The following is a 15597-nucleotide window of genomic DNA, read 5'->3' on the forward strand; positions in this document are numbered from 1 at the left end:
AATATTAAGAAAAAGGATTTTAAGTTGTTCTTCATGGATAGATGGAACCCCTTTTCAAGAAATTTCAGAAATGATGCAGGTTACATTCTATTTACCTTTGGGTGATGGATCATTATTTCCTTGAATATAACCTCCTTCAGGAATGAACTTAAATGCAGAAGACATGGATCGTCTGTCTCCTCTTACACAGATTATAATGTATTTTTGTCCAAATTATAGTCCATAGTAACGAATATCTTTTTTTTAAAGAGAGAGAGAGAGAGAGAGAGAGAGAGAGAGAATTTTTAATATTTATTTTTCAGTTTTCTGCAGACACAACATCTTTTGTTTGTATGTGGTGCTGAGGATCAAACCCGGGCTGCACCCATGCCAGGCGAGCGCGCTACAGCTTGAGCCACATCCCCAGCCTGTAACGAATATCTGATCTCCATACTTCCTCTCTTTTTTGCCTAAATGATATTTTGTGTGACTGGAAAGGAAAACTATAACAGCTAGAAAAACTTTCTGAAACTAGGGTGCAGAATCCATAATATGGCAGGTAGATTTGGACCCTGTAATTCTTAATGAATGGATATTAAGGCCCTGCTGATAATCAATGGCAATTTGTTGGAAATAGCTGAGTCATGGTTCTAGGTAGCAAATCATCAGAAAAAAGCCATGAGAGGGAACAAATTGGGGTATATTTACTGTCATTTTGGAGGGATAGGGAAGTTTTGAGGGAACAGCTTGCCATTCCAGATGGCTAGGGCCATGAGCAAGGGGAGCCAAAGAGCAAGAATCACAAAGGCAATCCGGTACTCAGTCGGAGCCCAGGACTTGCCTGCCAGTCATTTACTGTGCCATGCTCATCTTCCTGCCAAAAGTGAGTGTGGCTATCAACACCCAGTGTACACTGTGGCCATTATCAGGAGAAAGGTTGAGGTTCATGATAGAAACCTCTAACATTCTATCTCACCATAGAAAATGTTATGTTCCTGCAAACCCAAAGAAAATTTTGTGAAGTGATAACTCTAAGGACCCAGGGACCCTAGTTAGATTTTCCCCATTATTTTCTCTCAAAGCATTCTGTAATTTTCATTCCTAATACTCTTTACAATTAAAACTAATTATCAAGTAATTATTTAATAATCTTTCTCTTTCGACTTTAAATTCCATTTGAACAGGGATAATCAGGGTATGTTTTTTTTTTTTTTTCATGGATTTATCTATAGTGCCTATCAAAGTGTCTAGTTCATGATAGGTTCTCAATGATTATTGACTCATTGAAGGAGTCTTTACCCACACTGGGGAGAATGGAAAGCTATTGTGTCCAGAACAAATCCAGAGAGGGAAGAGGTAGGGAGCAATGCAGGGTTTGGCTGTGCTGTGGTGATCAGAGATGGAACAGGATTGAACACTCAAGTCTAGGGAATGGATGATGAAGGAATAGGATCCATAGGAGAGAAGTGAGAAGAGAGTTCTAGAAAATCAAGTGAATTCCTTCCATTGGAGGTGAGACTGTGTCTTCTACCACGTTACACAAAAGTGGTCCATGAACCAGGAGGATCAGTCTTCCCTGGATGCTTGATGGGAACGGTGGACCTTGACCCTGTCTTCTGAGGCAGAATCTGCATTTGAACAGATGTCTGGGTGATTTGTGTACACATTAAATTCTGAGAAGGGTGTTCTATATGATAAGTAATTAACCTGCTTCCAAAGAAGGAGGAGATTGAGGAGAAGGAGGAGGAAGAGGAGAAGAAAGAAGAGAAGGAGAAGAAGTGGAAGAGAGCGGGGAAAGACTTATGACAACTTCTGTTGAGGACACTCAGTGAAAACAGTGAACTTAGCAGAATAGACAAAAGTGGGAGAATCTGTCCCACTAAACCCATTACACAATAGCTATGTTATTCAATATTCAGATAGGAAAGTCTCCTGCTATTAGTACAAAGAAGAAGATGAAGCAACTTATTGTAGACTTATCGTAGTGCTGAAGTTGGTATGTGTGAGGTGACTGAGAGCCAGCAAGTTATGCCAAGTTCAAGAACTATAAACATTATTGACTCACATGGGGGAAAATCACACTCTCCAAACAGGGAAATGGAAAGGCTAAAGTGTAAGGACAGTTTATCCACAATTTATTCATACAAATTGGCTGAATTTCAGGGAAGTGAGAGAAAATGAGCACAAATAAGCAAGCCCTGGGAGCTAAGCTGTCAGTCATAGTAATGATACAGGTCAGTAGTATTTACACTGTGTTCTGTGGAGTTCTTTTGTTCCTGAGGGGTCCCTCAGTGGCAGTCAGAAGGCTAGCAGGGGAAATGTGAAGAGAGATCTGGACAGAACAGCTGTTTTATCCGTCAGGGTTCTACCAAGTATGAGAGTGGTACAAGGGGAAGATAGATTGGCCTGCATGTCATTTCAGTGAGTTGGATAAAAGAGGTTTCTGTCAGTGAGAAGAGTTCTGACTTACACAATTATAAAAGTTTTAGATCCTCCCTCTAGGAAATAAGAAAACACAGAGACTGAGTGAGATGTTTATTTTTGCAGGCAGTTATAATTTAACACAAACATGCAGGACCATAGTATCATCACAACCTGAAGCCAGGTCTCTCTCAACTGTACCCCGATGTAACCTCAGTTTGTCTTAACAGACAGCTCTAAGGTGGTCATTAGCAATTGATTGGAAATACTTTGGAGTTGAAACTTATTTATGAATTTAAGTTCCAGGAAATAGAAAGATACACCAATAATTTCTCCAATTACTTATATTTTAGTAATGCAATGATTTTGTATGGGGACAAGAAATGAGCATTTGTCAATTTACCTAATTATTCAGCTATGATTGTGATATTCTCTGCCTTAATAATACTTCTTTTAGCTCACATCTCATTCCCCCCCATTCTCTATTGCAGATAGATCTATCCAATTATTTGTATCTATATAAGACTCTGATTGAAAACGGACAGCATGATGTAGCTGGTGCATCACAGAATCTATCCTTGGGTGAAGGGGGTGGTGAAGGCTACTGGCTTTCTAAGGCATTAATGGTGGGGATTCTGGAATCTGGCCACCAACATTCTTGTTGTGAACTGTAATGAGGACCTAACTGAAGCAGAGGTACCATATGCTTAGGGCATTGTTGTTGCTCTGGGCATGATGCTCTGGCTTTTCTGGAGATTATTGAATACTTGATGTATTCCTTTTCTGCTTAAACTGGTTATAGTGGGTCCTATTATTTGCAATTAGAAATCCTGGCTTAGTGTTTTATAAAAACAAAACAAAACAAACTCCAATTCTTTATCTTATTTTGTACTTGACATGGATGGTGGCATAATAAATCATTCCATAACTTAGTGACTTAGTAAATAATAAATAGTAAAATAGTAATAAATAGTAAATAGTAATAGTAAAACTTCGTTATCTCTCATGGTTTCTGTGGCTTAGGAGTGAGTTTAGCTTAGGGGCAGCAGTCATCTGAAGGCTTGACTGGGGGTGAACAGTCTTTTTCCAACATGGCTGGCAAGTTGGAAATGGTATTTGGTAGTTAGCATCAGTTTCTTTTTGTAGATATCTCAACAAGTCTATTCTAATGACAAGTGACTGGCTTTCCTAGAGCAAGAAATCCATTAGGGAGAGACAGGGAAAGAGGGAGGGAGGGAGAGAGGGAGGGGAGGGAGAGGGAGAGGGAAGAGTGAAGAGTGAGAGAGAAACAGGCAGAAGTTTTCCTTTCTATTACCTATCATGGGAAGTTATACACCATATTCTACTATATTCTATTCATTAGAAGTGAGTCACTAAGTCCAGCCCACATTCAAGGAAAAGAAGAAAATTGCTACCACTTTTCAAAATGGAACAATGTCAAAAACTCTGTGGACACATTCAAAAACCACTAATTGTGCCATTTACTATGTAACTTTGCAGTACCTTCTTGAAGTAAGTGAAACACCTGCCTCATGAATCTGGGCTCAGTCATCCATTTGACCAAGGGAATCTTATAAGATGTGGTGCAAATAGCAATCTGAAAGGTATTGGAGCATCTCACAGTCCAAAGGGGGAAGATGGCAGTGGAATCCTTTGTTACCCAGGAGGAACTTAAGAAAGAGTCAGGAGAAGACATGCCTGCTGCTGCTGCTGCTACAAGTCTTCACCACCAATAAAGGTTCCCACCACCAAAGGGATAAATTCTCCCATGGAAACTCACCTTCTAGCGAGCTACAGATTTACAGTTGGATGCAACTCTGAAAGAACTGATCAGTTTAGTAAAAGATCTACCCAGAAGCTGAAAAAAAAGGAAACACTCTTCAATTTTGCAATTATTTTTATGGGTCTTAAAAGACCTGGCTATGGAGTTAAGGAATTGGCAGCACCATTTCTGGCTGAAAGGGGACTGATGATGTCATGACCTTGCAGTTGCAGAAGTTCCAAATAGGCCATTATGTGGACCTAGGAATTACCCCTCCAAATTGGGCACCACCTTCTTCAGGGCATATGAGACCATATTAAATTCTCTTTACTAGAATTTATTTTTCAGCCAGTTATGTAAAATAAATTTACATACTCTTTTTCCTCCCCCGATTTTTGCCATTAAGGCTTTAAATTCTAAGCAAATTGTAGTGCATCTATTTAGGAGTTAGATTTGGATGTATTATGGTTATGAATATTAATAGAAAGTCTGTATGTTTCAAGCCTCTGTAAACCATGAAAAGTGCTCTTAGCATTCTGTGTAAAACTATTGTTAAATATATGTGTATAACCATCAAAAAGAAAAAAAAAGGTACTATACTTTTTACTTGTTCTCTTAAATTTCTGATATTACCATGAGACTGTACTCAAGATAGACTATTGGATGAGGTACATGGTAAAGGGTCTAGAATATTAGTTTATCTATGACTGCTTATGAAATTATCCCCAAACTTAACATCAAAAACAAAAAAAATATATTTATTACCTTTCAGGATTTCTGTGATTCAAGAATTCAGCAGCAAAGTAGCTGCTTGGTTCTGGCTCAGTGATTGCAATCATTTGAAGTTGACTGGGTCTGGAGCATCTGCTTGTAGGAAGGCTCACTCATGTGCCTGGCAAGTTGGTGCTAGATGTTGGGACCTTTCTTTTTTGCCATGTGAAGCTCTTCATAGTACTTAATAAGTATCTTTACATCATGACATGTAGCTTATATTAGACTTGGTGATTCAAGAGGGCAGGGAAGTAGCTACAGTGTCTTTTGTGACTAACTCTTGGATTGACTGTTATTTTTGTAATATCTGATCAGTTACAGAGGACATCTCTATTTTATGTGAGAGGAATCTACACAGTAGAATGAAGATCAGGAACCAACAATCATTAGGACCATCTTGGAAGATCACAACCACACCAAGTTGTCCTTGTCTTTTTAGTTTAAGCCAATTTCTATCAGCCAGTGGTCAGTCAAACACCAGACAGAGGAGCATGCCCTGAGAGATCAGCAGAGATGCCCCTGCAACTTCTGCTGGCTCTAGATGTGTGAGTAATAAATGAGGTTCTGTAGTTATGTCTGAGAGCATTCTTCTATACAACCATATAATGTGCTGATATGAACACATTAGTGACACTGGCAGAAATTTAAAGGATTATGACTTAGAACTACAACAAGAATCTTTAGCTTCAGGATTCCCATCAGCTAATGCTAAGATGCATATATAAGTAGAATCTTTATATTCCAATAATTTGTATGTATTTAAATATTTGAGCCATTGATTTATTTGTTTCTCTTGCAAAATAAAACTCAGAAATAAATGCATGCATCTGTATTTTTTCTGAATTTTTCTCATGGTATATAGACAGTAGAATGAATTTTCCTAAACTATTTAAGATTTTTAAAAAACAAGTTTATTAAGTATAGTTGACATTTATTAAAATTCACTGATTTTTTAAGTGCACAGTCTGGTGAGTTTTAATGAATGTATATGGTCATAAAATCACCACCACAGTGAAAACATAGCACATATACATCACTTTCAAACTTTGCTTGTGAGGCTGGAGAAATAGTGCAGTTGGTAGAGTGCTTGCCTAGCATGCAGGAAGCCCTGTTCAATCCCCAGCACCACCACCACCACAAAAAACAAAAACAAAACCAAAAAACCCGCAACAACAAAAAAACCCAACAACTTTGCTGGTATCATACATACATACATACTTTAAAGTAACTATTTAATTGAAGTCAACATGTATGCAGGCAAAAAAAAAAAAGAAAGAAAGAAAGAAAGAAAGAAAAAACCTCACAAATGACTCATGTACAGTGGTGCACGCCTGTGATTCCAGCAATTCAGGAGGCTGAAGCAGAAAGATTTTGAGTTTGAGGACAATCCTGGCAACTTAGTGACAACCCTGTCTCAAACAAACAAACAAACAAAAAGAGTCTGGGGAGTATAACTCAGTGGTGGAGAACTCCTGGGTTCAATCCTCAGTTAAAACAAACAAAAACAAACAAACAAACAAAAAACTGAAGTTGCACAACTTGATGCATTTTCACCAAGTGTATCCATAATTGAAATCAAGAACTAGAACATGACAAACTCTTCAGAATTTCTCTCATGTTCCTTTTCTCCACTCAAGACCACTAACCTGTCTTTCATCACCATGAATCATAGATTAGTTGCCTCTTTTGTGAAGTATAATATAAATGGAATCATATAATAACCAGTTGGTTCTGCTTCTGTAGATTCAGCCAACTGAGGATCAAAAGTATTTTAAAAAGAAATGCATCTGAACTGAAAATAGCCTGAATCTTCCAATCATTATTCCTTGAACAATACTGGACAACAACTAATTATATAGAATTTATATTGTGTTAGGTATTATAAGTAATTTAGTGATGACGGAAAGTACATGGGAGAATGCATATAGGTTATATGCAAACACTATGCCATATTATGTAAGGGACTTGAGCATCCACAGATTTTGGTGATCCTGGAACTAATCCCCTGCAGGTGTGGAGGGATGATTGCACTCCATTGTTACATAATATGCTTGTGAAATTACTTTCATGTAGTTGTAGGTTATGCATCTCCTTGCTGCCTAGCACTCCACTGTATGCACACACCACAATTTATCCATTCTATTTCTGGTGAGCATGTGTTCTGTCTTCGGTTTGAGGCTTCTGTGAACATTCTGGTACATGTTGGTTGACTTGCTTTTTTTTTATCTTTATTTTTTTCGACGGCTTTTTTAGGGGATAGTAGAAATGGATATGAAATTGCCCATTTATCTTGATTCAATTTGTTATTTTGAGCATTTGCCAAGCAACAACATAAATTTCAAAGGAGAGTGCCTGATAGAAGATTGGGCCTCAGGTTTGTGTTTATTCTATTTTATGAGAGAAAAAAATAAAGAGAATAATCTAAAATTTGAGAGGTAGGTTAATAAAATGGTCACATCCTAGGCTTTTCTGTCAACCTTTCTTCCCCTTCTTTTTGTTGTCTTTTCCTTCTCCCTTTCAATCATTGTAGATAGATGTGAATTTCAAAAACGCAGTTGAGCAATCCTCAGATGAGGATTTGTTTTTTCTTTCATGAAAGTGAATATAAAGTCAAGTGATTTTCAATATTCCCTAAATGGCTCCTTTTTTTTTCCTAGGAAATAGATTTGCACTTTTGTAAACGTTGAGACATTTTCTTGTTGTCTCATTTTTGTTCCATTTATTCCATCCTGCCAGATGAGTCTCCACTGAAAGGAAATCGAGGAACTGGGAAACGGGTGAGCGAGAAATGAGAGACGGAGACCTGGCAGAGATACACAGGAGAGTTTATTTGATAGAGCTGACAAAGGCCATCTCTCCATAGAGGGAAAGAGGCAAAACAGGGTTGGATTCGGGACTTGTATGGAGCAGGCTCAGAGATTAGGGCCAGGTGGGTCCTAATATGGTGGTTGAGAGTGGGGTTGGTATGAGGGAGTGGTGAGCCTTTCTCAGAGATGCCCTTGGGTAGGACACTTAATTTTTTATTTTTTTAAATGGCAGCTGTCACTTAAGATGGCCATCCAGATGCTAAGCAAGGATCTTACATCCACAAGGCATCACGAAGGCCACAGAGCCATCCTCAGCTACATCCTCTCCATCCCTGAGACTCTAGTAACACTGCCGTTAGAGGCAGCTTCACATTTCATCTGCCATTGATGATGGGCAAGTCTCCATTTGGACTGGCCAGACATGCAAAATGGCAGCCTGTTGTAGATAGATTTTATATACTCCAGGCTACTTTCAAAGTCCTGTTTCATCCAGGGAAGTTCACCTGTTCAAAACTGAAATCACTTGCAGGTCTACGGATAACATCCTCCCTATGTCACATTTGCCACATGTTTTAAGGAAAAACCCTCTGCATATTTTAATTGCTTCTAGCTCTTTTCTTAGATAAGCCAACAATTAATCCAATTTGAAAGGACATTTTTTAACCCATGGCATCTGTATTAGACAGTGATGTCAGTTCCCCAGGGTTTACTCCCCACTGACCCTTTCTCAAGAGTCTCAGGCAGGTGGACCCCCCCCACCCACCGACAGCTTCAGAGTGGCACTCAAATGGTTAAGTCAATGACAACTTTAGCCTCTGTGAGCTGTCATAATTGTTCACACAGGCAGGTCAGCACAACTGACCCTTTGGCCCTTTGGTCTGAGCTATTGGGATAGCAGTCTGTCTCTAATTTGTAGGATTTGAAAATGGGAGTTTAGAGCTGGGAATTATGAGATTGCTGGGAATTATCTTCTCTGCAAGATCAGGCCCTGTTGTAAATAGAAGCAATACTAAGGAAGCAGTATTTGCTATATTTAGGCTCTGTTGTTTTCTCATTTTTCTGAATTTTGCTAGGAAAAAAAAATAAGTATTTCTTCTCCTTCTCAGTCTGTCCATTTCAGTAAATGCAGACCCATTTCTCCAAACTGCTTTGTGGAGCTGTGAATGGCCAGAAAAGTTGACTATGCCTTCATTTAGGATGGCTTCAACTCACATTTGCAAAAGAAGCCAATAATTAACTCTAAGAGTTGGGATTTGTATTTCTCCCCTTAGGCAAATTGGGCTCTGAGATGTATACAGGGCTTGGTGTTACAATCTCATTCTCTTTGAGGCAGAAAACTCACTCAATAGGAGTCGTTTGCATTTCTATTTAAGCAGCCTGGGAGACAAATATAGTGAAATGAATAGCCTTTTAATTTAATTGGCTTCCCAGTGTGAATCCAAAAATAGAAGGCACAATCCATCCTGAAATTACTATAGAAATCACTGAGGTCCAAAGCCTAGCTCATAACACCCCCTTGGAGTCTAAACATCTTTTTCCCTAATGACAGACCTCCCATGAAAACTTGGGTGGGCTCAAGATGGGGAGAGTCTAATCCCACGTGGACATTAGATCTATTTAACATTAGATCTATTTATTGGTAATTAGTTGTGATTAAGCTTCTCTTCACAAAATATAAACTATGTATCATTGTTACAAGAAGAAAGTAACATTGCATATTTATGCACAGTACTTTTCAAAATTAAATAGAAGCATTTAAGAGAAGAAATGTAATACATTTTGAGTGTTCAAACTGAAAATAGAAGAGGATATCATAGTGTGCCTGAAGTGAAAGCTTGGCTTAAAGTCTTCCAAAAAGGCCTGACATCTGAATCTTTGGCCTGTGAGAGCTAAGATCTTGTTGGCCAGTTCTGGAGTAAATCTTGCCTTTGGATCGGAATTGAGGAAAAGGAAGCGGTTGCATGCTGTGTTACAGTTCCACATTGGAAATTCTTTAGTCAATTCAAACACCTCCCCAGAACACCATTCTCTCCTGGTGGCTCCTAGAGCAGGATATGTGTGAAAAGAAGACACTTGGCGGATGGTGGCTGTTATGGGGAGATAAGGAGAAGGTGATGGGAATGAGAATTAGCCTCCTGAGGTGAGCAGATATTTTCTTCAAAGGACCTTTCTTTGTTTACTGAGGAAAAGATCCACTCATGTCTAACTTCTCTGGAATATCTTCCCCCTCCTCTCTCCAATGAAAACAGATTCCTTAGGTTGAATAATATGGTCTCTAGAATTTTGATGGAATTGAAATGTTGGGGGGAAGAAATGATAGAAACACTATAGAAAAACCCTTTTGTTTTAAATAATACAATAATTGGCAATGATATGAGTGGAACCAGAATGTTCCAAAGTAGAGAAAAGCCAACATCCTCCTCATGGCTGAAAGCTTTCCTCATGGTTTGACTTGTGTCCTTCTATAAGCAAAGCTGAGATCTCAGGTCACTTGCATAGACTTTGCTGGACCTGTGTTCATGACGAGCAGGAGTGATTTTGTCTATGAAAGCATCCTCTTTTAATCAGATTCTGTTTTTTTTTTTTAATGGCCCTAAGACATGAAACTTAACTAAATTATGTAAGAGGCTGAGTGAACTTTGGTTTATACACCCTTTCCCACAAATTTCTTGGGTATCTCTCTTTATTACTAACCTTTCATCTAGTTCCTCAACCAATCCTCTATCTGCGTCACCTTACTTAATTCTCACCCTGAACAAGCTGGTGATACTGCTTGTCCTATGTAACAGATGAAGAAAATGAGCCTCAAAGAAGTAAATATCCAGAGTTATCTGCATTCTTCATGCCTCCAGTTGGAGAGTTCTGAGATGTAGAACAACTTCTATACCCCCAAGGAATGTATGTATCTCCATTTGTGAAATTCTAGGTGCTAGGAGAGCTTAAGGATGTTGATGCTCTTTAGGGTAAGTTTCTGTTAACTCCCCTCTGCAGGTGATTGCTGATTCTCTACTTGCCATTTTTAGTGGAGAAGGGAGTGATCCTATTACACGGGAGAAATGGAGCAATAAAAGTCGGGAGTGATTCCTAGACTTTGCAAATGGTCCTTTTATTTTGGACACCCCCACAGCTGTATCTGAGTATGGCATTAAAAGAGGTAGCGTTAGTTTAATTTTTATTTTCTTGAGGAACCTCCATTTTCCAAAATGGCAGTACTAATTCATAATACCACCCACAATGAATAAGAGTGTCCTTTTCTCCAGGTCTTTGCCAACACTTTTTATCTTCCATCTTGATTGTTAATAACCACTTTAATAGGTATGATGTAATATCTCATTGTGGTTTTAATGTGCATTTCTCTTGTGATTAGAGATGTTGACCATTTTCTTTTTCTTATATCTGTTGACTATTTTTAGGTATCCTTTTGAATGATGTCTTTTCAAGTCCTTTGACCATTTCTAAATAGGGTTATTTGTTTTCTGGATATCTGCATATTTTGAACTCCCAGAACATTTTGAATTTTAGCTCTTATCCAATGTGTGATTTGCAAATATTTTCTCCCTATCTATGGGTTATATTTCCACTCTACTAATTGTTTCCTTTGTTGTGTGGAAGCTTTCAAGTTGGATGCAATCCCATTTGTATATTATCATTTTTTTTTGAGGCCTGTACTTTGGGGGTTCTGTTCCCAGAACAAGAAATCTGTTCCCAGACCATTGTCATGGAGCTTTCCTCAGACCTCTTCTTCTAAGAGTTTCATAGTTTCTGGTCTGACATTCAAGTCCTTAATTCATATGCAGTTGATTCCTGTATAAGGGGTAAGATAAGGATCCATTTTCATTCTTCTGAATGTAGATACACAGTTTTCCCAACACTGTTTATTGAAATCAACACACTGAAAATACATCTGCACTCCTATGTTCATTGCAGCATCATTCACAATAGTCAGGAAATGGAAAAACCCAAGTGCCCATTCATGGATGAACTTTAAAGATGTCGTATATTTACAAAACAGAATACCATTCCACCAAAATAGGAGGAGGAGAAGGAGAAGGCGAAGGTGAAGGAAGCAGGAAGCGACAGAGGGAAAGGGAGGAGAAGGAGAAGGAGGAGGAGGAGGAAATCCTGTCATTTGAGATGACATGGATGGAACTGGAGATCATTATGAAGTAAAATAAGCCATGAGCAGATAGACAAGGACTGCATGATCTCAGATGTGGGATCTGAACAAATGGGCCTGAAAGAAGTTGAAAGTAGAAGGATGGTTAAGAGCCAGAGACTCAGGGAGGGGGTGGATGGGAAAGGGGAGAGGTTGCTCCATGAATTTAAGTTCAGGGTGGACAGGAAGACTGAGTTCTGGTGTTCTCTTGTATATTTCAAAGTAGCCAAGAGAGGATTTTAGAAGTTCTCATCCCAAAGACATGACAGACATTTGAGGGAGCAGATAGGCTAATTGGTCTGGTCTGATGAGTCCACAATGTATACGTGTAATGAAACATAACATCATATTCCATAAATATATACGACCATTATCTGTCAATTAAAGAAGAGGACGAGGCAGTGTTATTTAGAAATAGATCTGGCAGGAAAGAGAATGTTTTGCTGCTGGCTCCGTCTAGCTGTCTTGTTCCATTGGGAGGCTCTGCCTAGAACTTCAGTTTTATTCATCAGTTGCATTAGATGATCACTCGGGCCACGATTTTAGCTAAACTGCTTGCTCCTCCAGAAAAGGAATAAATCTCCATTTCATATGCATGGTAAGAACTGGAAGCCTTTGATTACAAAGGTTTCCAATCAGCTTTGGGTGCGCGTGTGCGCTTTTATCTCTCTCACCTTTGGGATAGTTTCTGACTTCCTCCTTGGCCTGTTAATAATTAATAGCACTGGCGTTTATAAGCCAGGGGTAATATGTTTTGATTTTATGATTTCTTTTCATGAATTATGGATATCATTAAAAAGTGATTTTTTAAAAGTGCAAGAAGGGAACGGAAGTTGATGGGAGGTCAGAGGAGATGAGAGGGCACGTGATCTTCCTCTTCTATCATCTGTCAGGTTTAATAAGTAGCTTTCAGCTTGAAGGAATTTGAGGCTGCTGGTGGCTCCTGTTCTCTCTCCACATCTTACTTCCTGGGTGGGAAGACACAACCACAAGTGGAATGCAGACTTATAACTACAGCCTTGAGACCTTCTGTCTGCAAGAAAGTACCATGTGAAGCAGGCTTCTCTTAGATGCCATTCAAGAGTATAAACCCTGGTGTTGCTCCTGAATTGACATGACTCAAATTCTAGAAAACTGAAGTTTTAATATTGACATTGATTCTGACCTACTGTGATTTTGAATAAGGCAATGAATCTGTAGGGTTCCTAAAATGCTAAACCTTACCAGACTCATTCAGTTAAGTAAGACTGTGTTGAGAGTAAAATTCAGTTGTGAATATTAAAAACATAACAAAAAAATCTGTTCTTTTGAAAGAAACCTTTAAGAGAATGAAAAGACAAGCCACAAACAGGGACAGCTTATTTGCTAAACATATCTAACAAAGGACTCATATCTAGAATATATAAGGAGCACTGACAGCTCAATGATACGAAGAGAAAATATCTGATTTTAAAATATTTGAATAATTGCTTTATAAAGAAATAGGCATGAATGGCTAATAAGCACATGAAAAGATGCTCAGCATCATTAGTTGTTGTGGAAATGCAAATTAAATCCACAATGAGATAGTACTACATACTGATGTGGAATAATTAGAACTTTTGTACCAGCTGTAGGAATATAGGTGGTAAAGTGACTTTGAAAAACAGGAAACTGCTTATTATGTGAAATACATACTCACCACATGTCCTTCCCTTGCATTCTTCAGCATTTGTCCAAGATGAATGTAAGCTTGTCCACACAAATTCACCCCAACTAGAAACCACCCAGTGGTTATCAGCTGGTAAGTAGATAAATGAATAATGACAGGTCTTTAAAATTGAACCCTGCTGGGCAGTAAAAAGGGGTATAACTGCTAATAAACAACAGTGTTGGTGAAAGTAAAAACTTCCATTCCCAACAAAAGGAGCCAGGCTCAAAGGATTTACTGTATGATTCCATTAATGTAAAGTACCAGATAAAGTAAATATAATATATACTGGCAGAAAGCAGGCCAGGAGTTCCCTGGAACTAGAGGTGGGGGTGGGAAGATGACTACAAAGGAACATAGGAAAAAATTAAAATTTTTACATTACTTTTAGACAGTATTTAATTATATTACTCATTCTGGCTTCTGAACTCCTGGGCTCAAGTGATTCACCTGCCTCAGTTTCTCAAGTAGCTGGGAATCTAGGTGTCCACTACCATGCCCAGTTGGAGTACAAGAAAAAATTGGGGGGTGATAGAAATGTTCTATATCTTAACTTTGGTAGCCTTATAACAAGTATATATGTTTGTGAAAATGTCTCTAAATGTACACATAAAGTTGGTGCATTTTCTTACAGAGAATCTTATTGTATACTTTCTATTTCTATGGCCTTCACATTTATTTATCTTCTCTTCTGCTAATACTATTCAATGTAGTTTTTCATTGCAGACATTGTGTTCCATTGTGTTTTTCATCTCCAGAGGTTATTTTTGGGTCTTCTTTTATCTTTTACGTCTTTGCTCATGCTTTTCTCTACATTCTTGAATATATGGGGTATGTAGTAGTCTCCCTGCCGCAGCCCGGGTGGCTGGGCAAAATAGCTGGGGGTGACGAACAACTTGTGTACATTGATACAGCAGGAGTGGGAGCCGTTTATTGTAGGACAGGAGGGGTATATATACATTACACACAGCTTATCTTAATTAACATAAACTAGATACAGCAGTCAACCAATAAGGAATCTCCACACTTAATGGCTCGCTGGCATTACTTCACAAACCACTCCCTCTGGCAAAATGCCAGGCGCCATCTTGACTTGTTTACAGACCCTAACATCTCCCCTTGTCCTCACTAAATATATTCCAAGACCCCCAGTGGCTGCCTGAGACCACAGATAGTAATAATTGCTGTTTATAATTACTATCACACATAGTAATAATAGTTGTTTCTCTTTTCCTGTCTCTCTCCTTTTTACACACAAAACACACATATACACATATACATGCATATACGTTGTATATATGTGTGTATAGGAAAAACATTGTATATATGTATATAAACACACACACACACACACACATATATATATATTTTTTTTTCTATACATACCACATATACAATCAAGTTTAATTTATAAATAAGGCAAAGCAAGAGATTAACAATAAATACCAATGAAATAAAATGAAGCAGTTGACAGTATAAAAGTTAGGTGAATGTGCTCGATTTCTCTTTCTCTCTAAAAATATCAATTATATTGCATTCACTCTTCTTCTGAAGGATGGTTGACTTTGGGTAACTGAAACTTGAAAAGGGAAACCACAGATAAGGGGGAACCATCCTATTTATTATGTCCTTGTATATTAATTCTATTATCTGTGCCATTTCTCTATTTTTATAGAATGATTTTTTTCCTTATGTTATGAGTTGTGTTTTGCTACTAGTTTATGTGCCTGGGAATTGTTTAAAAAAATGTTTAGTTGTAAATGGACACAATACCTTTATTTTTATATATTTTATATGGTGCTGAGGATTGAACCCAGTGCCTCACGCGTGTGAGGCAAGTGTTCTACCACTGAGCTATAATCCTTGGAAGCAAGACATTGTAATTTCTGAATTGCTGGGTGCTGGATATTTTGTTTGCCTGAAATATACTTGAGTTTTGAACTTAAAAAATACTTTGATTCTTTTGAGGCTTGCTTTTAAGCATTCTTAGGGAGGACTACAGTCTTCATTC

General features: G+C 38.2%; 1 pseudogene; it reads left to right on the forward strand.

The window, feature by feature from the left end:
- Positions 1–4031: 4031 nt before the first annotated feature.
- Positions 4032–5697, forward strand: LOC107133676 (annotated as a pseudogene).
- The last annotated feature ends 9900 nt before the right edge of the window (positions 5698–15597 follow it).

Source organism: Marmota marmota, unplaced genomic scaffold (assembly GCF_001458135.2).
Source record: "Marmota marmota marmota unplaced genomic scaffold, marMar, whole genome shotgun sequence".
Classification (NCBI taxonomy): domain Eukaryota; kingdom Metazoa; phylum Chordata; class Mammalia; order Rodentia; family Sciuridae; genus Marmota; species Marmota marmota.